This window comes from Acartia tonsa, chromosome 12 (genome assembly GCF_053477335.1).
Source record: "Acartia tonsa isolate MP-2025a chromosome 12, ASM5347733v1, whole genome shotgun sequence".
Lineage (NCBI taxonomy): Eukaryota > Metazoa > Arthropoda > Copepoda > Calanoida > Acartiidae > Acartia > Acartia tonsa.
In genome coordinates, this window is record NC_137271.1 from 6,381,653 (window position 1) to 6,386,515 (window position 4,863).

The 4,863-nt window shown below is 36.7% G+C and overlaps 1 pseudogene; it reads right to left on the bottom strand.

Annotated features, from left to right (window-relative positions):
* Nucleotides 1-350: 350 nt before the first annotated feature.
* LOC145334832 (large subunit ribosomal RNA) lies at nt 351-1,665 on the bottom strand (annotated as a pseudogene).
* Nucleotides 1,666-4,863: the final 3,198 nt, after the last annotated feature.

Below are 4,863 nucleotides of genomic sequence, written 5' to 3' on the forward strand. Positions count from 1 at the left end.
CCAAAAAGTCGTGTGCCGCCGGCAGGGCTGCAAAGCTTGTTTTGGCTCTCTGACTGTTGCCTATTCTTCGCGCCCGAAAGGGCGCGACTTTAAGCGCAAGTTTTAAGCGCAAAAACGCCAAATAATTTCTCAATATGACCAGGATCCCTCATCCCCCACCACCAGCTTAAAAAACACGAATTTTAGCGCAGAGAGGGCACCTTTCTCAGGGTTCACCCTACACAGCGGTAGGGGTCTCCCTCCAGGTCGCTCTCTCTAGCGCTAAAATCCAGTCTCCCAAGCTGGTGACAACGGCTTCATCTGCCGAGTGTCAAAGGTTGTTGGTGGGCACCTGTTAAGTCGTCAGGTGGGTGTCAGGAACAGCTCACCGTCTCAGTCACTCGACTCTGTATGAGTCTAATGATGAACAACGGGGCCTTCCTCCTAAGTCGTGTCCTTGGGACACAGTGATTGGGAGCGATAGATAGATATAGCTTTCGTTCTACCAGGCTTGCGCCTAGCTGCTCCTTTCCCGACAATCTCACTAATTTTAGATAGCTCTCAAGACTGGTCTCTAGCTTAGAGGCGTTCAGCTATTAACCAAAGTACTTAGCGCATCTGCTCTGACAAGTCAAACAACAGAAACACCAGCGGTACCAGGCTCTGGTTCCTCTCGTACTAAAGAGCCTTACTCAAGACTGTCCTCCCTATTAGTAGGGTAAAACTAACCTGTCTCACGACGGTCTAAACCCAGCTCACGTTCCCTTTTGACGGGTGAACAATCCGACACTTTCTGAATTCTGCTTCAAAATGATAGGAAGAGCCGACATCGAAGGATCAAAAAGCTACGTCGCTATGAACGCTTGGCAGCCACAAGCCAGTTATCCCTGTGGTAACTTTTCTGTCACCTCTTCCTTCAAACCACGAATTAAAGAGGATCGATAGGCCGTTGTTTCCAAGGTTCTCCTTGTACTGAAAGGAGAACTCAAGCTGGCTTGTGCCCTTCTACTCTATTCAAGGTTTCTTTCCTTGAGGAGCCAACCTTAGGACACCTGCGTTATCGTTTGACAGATGTACCGCCCCAGTCAAACTCCCTGCCTCACTCTCTCTGAGGTTAGGGTTGCCCTTTCAACTTCCTTCTACAACTGAAGCAAGGCATTAAGCCTAGCTGTCTTTCCCTTCCGACTTCTTAAGCAGAGAAGACATACGTGTGAGAGTATTTCAAGACTGGCTTTTACACCTCCTCTCTATCCTACTTCAAGTATTCCTCTCCACCAAGCGAAACTAGAGTCAAGCTCAACAGGGTCTTCTTTCCCCGCTAATATCCACAAGTCCGTTCCCTTGACTGCGGGTTCGCTAGATGGTAGATAGGGACAGTGGGAATCTCGTTAATCCGTTCATGCGCGTCAGTAGTTATCTGACGAGGCATTTGGCTACCTTAAGAGAGTCATAGTTACTCCCGCCGTTTACCCGCGCTTAATGGGACCTCTTCCATTTGACATTCAGAGCACTGGGCAGAAATCACATCGAGTCAATGTCACCCTTTGACTATCTCGATGCTTTGTTTTAATTAAACAGTCGGATTCCCCCTGCTCGTGTCAGTTCTGATCAAGCTATTGATTTAAAAAATCGGTTCTTTCCTTGTGAGGAAAGTTAAATTTAGGTCTTTCCCCCTTTATTCTTTTACTTTAATATTTATTAGTGGCTACGCTGCCAAAGGCCTCTAGGGGCACGTTAAATGTTTTCTTCTAAATCTATGTAAAAATCAGCTGTTTACAAAATATATCCGCTAAACGTTTTTTGCGATTTCTCTTGGGAGGTTGGTGGTACCCTCCTCCAAAATAGCTATAAACCTTCCCAGGAACTATGAGAAGCTATACTAAGAAGGAGAACCATATCGGTTCAGAGGTTAGCGAGATCCTTCGGTACAAACAGACAAATAAATAGAAAAACATCCTGTTATCTTATTATAAGGATTTTTAGTAATGTATGTCAATACAATGTTCTAAGATTAACAGGAAAAGTTGCATTTTAAAGAATGTTGGGTTTGTTTATTTATATATCTCTAGTTAAAGTATGTTAATAATGCTTTTAAACATGCTTTTTAAACAAATAAAACAAGGATGACAACATCCATAAAAGGGTAGAATAGTAAATCAATAATTATAGAACTGCACTTTTACAATTTTTTAGAAAGGGGTGGGGTTAGGCCAAATATTCAAAATGCTACTCTCTGTCAAAAAATCTAACTCCTCCTTATTTTTAATTTATTTATTTTTTAAGGAGAAAGTGTTGGCTGTTATCAGTGTTTTTAAAATTGTAGATGGATAGATAATATGTATTCATCGCGTCGTACTATAGACATCTTTCCGTGGATATTAAAATGAAAAAATTATAAGATGAAAAACAAGTTCTGTAAGTCCCGAGGAGCAAAAGGCGCTTGCTAACAAAATTGGTATTAATTTTAAAATTTTTATTTTAATATTTATGGAAAATTTTCTGTTTTTCGATACTATACATAATTTTGCAGTATAGCAGAGAACCAGTTCTAATCCAGCGGATACTAATCGGTTTCGAAGCCATACTGGAAATTATCTTTGCTATGATAAATGTAAAATAATTAAGTTTAAATGAAAATAGTTAGAGAGTAGATGTAAAGATAAATTCTATTAGCATATTCATTGGATACTATTTTTTAGGAGTTTTTGCAAAAATTGAAAAATTTAAAATTAAAAAAATATATTTTGATGTATAGTTCGGTAAGTATACCCGCGACAGGTGATAGGTTCAAAACCCGGTCCGAACCAGCGTCATTACTAAAGACATTAAAATGGTTTCTTATGCTGATTTGTCAGGTGTGTCCAGTCCTCAAAGGCTATCCTAGGCTAGAGTAGGGTAACTACAAAAACATGCTAAATAAACGCCATGTCTGTAAAAGAAATTATCGCGTATGAATTAAGTGAGAAAAAATCATTTCTTGACTGTTACTTCTTGTTGTATTTGATAAATACAGGGTGTCCCACGCAAACTGTTTTTTTTAAAACGCTTATTACTCCCTTTATATTTGAGCTATCTTAGTAAAATAAAAAGTATTTGGCAGCCTACTACTGACCATTTTATAGGATAATGATGAAAAATCCACAAAATAAACAGGAAAAAATCTACGAGGTATTACATAAGAGGTTCATTTTATTGAATTTAGACTAACCCACAAGAAAATATTTGCTTTTGTGAACTTAAAGATTAGTTTGGGTCCAAACTGCTGGTCGCTCAGACTTTCTAAGAACAAAAATAGAACAATCTTGACATGGCATACTAGAAATTCTCAATATTCAAGAATCTGAAGTGTAATATAAGTGAACAATATGTAAAAATAGGTATAATATTGATATTCTTTGTTAATTTCTCATGTGAGTTCGCTTTAAATGCACACAAGAAGCTGAAATATACCATATTTTTTAATTAGACTACAATGCCAGATCTTATAATGTCAGAGTAAGTCATTGTGATCCACACGTTTGACCACCAGCTGCTTTAAAAGTTAACTAAGGCATATTTTTCTTGTGGATTAGTCTTATATTCACTAAAATCAGCCTGTTATGTATTACCTTGTAGATTTTTTTCTGTTAACTTTGCGGATTTTTCATCACTTTATCATTAAATGGTCAGTAGTTTGCTGCCAAATACTTTTTATTTTACGAAGATAGCTCAAATATTAAGGGAGTAACAAGCGTTTTAAAAAAAACAGTTTGCGTGGGACACCCTGTACTTTAAGATGCCCATTTAAGTTCTATTTATTGCACACTTTTTAAAAGCGAAGCTTTTCTATAATTAGGGTCGGTCCGTCCGTCCGTAACGGATAGCTTTTTTCGTTAATTTAGGCATGTTAGAATTGTCCTATCGATTTCAAATTTTGCATGGTGATTCCTTTAGCAGTTAGGTACGATTTAGAAAGCGTAGCAACTCTATAATCATTACCAAAATGTCCGTGCGTCCATTTTAAACATGATGATTTTTTTTTTACTTTTTTAACATCAAATTTTTATGTGATCTAATTATTCGATTAATCTGATTTTTGGTATATTGATTCCTGGGACAATAAAGTATAATGTAATAAACGAAGCAACTCTATAATCAAGTCCTAAAAATGTAAGTATGTCCATAAACATTATCCTGTATCAAGTAGTTTTTTAACAAATTTACTCACAATTTTGCTTTGACTCTTATACATTTATATTAGGATTATTCAGTTCTAAAACTATACAAGTGTTAACGTCCGTTTGTCCTACCGTTTCAGTGCTTCGCTTTTATGGATGTTGTCATCCTTGTTTAGTTAAAAAAGTGCAAAGAAAAGCTTTCTTTAAGTGTTTTCTTGATATAAACTATCCTTTTTTTTATAATTGTGATTCTTTTATTCTTTGCTAACTTGTTTAAAAGCAAGGGCGACAACATCCATAAAAGTTCTGAAATCAGACGATAGGACAAACGGACATTAACACTTGTAGAAATCAAGAAGGGACATTGTGTTGTTTATTATGCAAGTTCCCAAATTTTTGTAAAAATGTTTTCTTATTCGTTGAGTTAACAACTTTAGGGACCTTTTTAAATTTTGATTAATTGGTTCAATAAGTTAAGTGTTCATATGCTTGATCCACTAATTGTGATCTACAGAAGTGGTAATTTTGTGTATCATCATTGGGGATGTACATTGTGCATAATTTATCGGTCATTGTCTTATCTCTTAAAGTCCCTTTGCAGAGTTTTAGAATTTTCAATTTTTAACAAGACAACAAAAAGTATAAAGATATATGTTAACAAGGATGAAAACGTCCATATTAGCGAAGCTCTAAAATCAGAAGGATGTACAAACGAACAATAACTCTT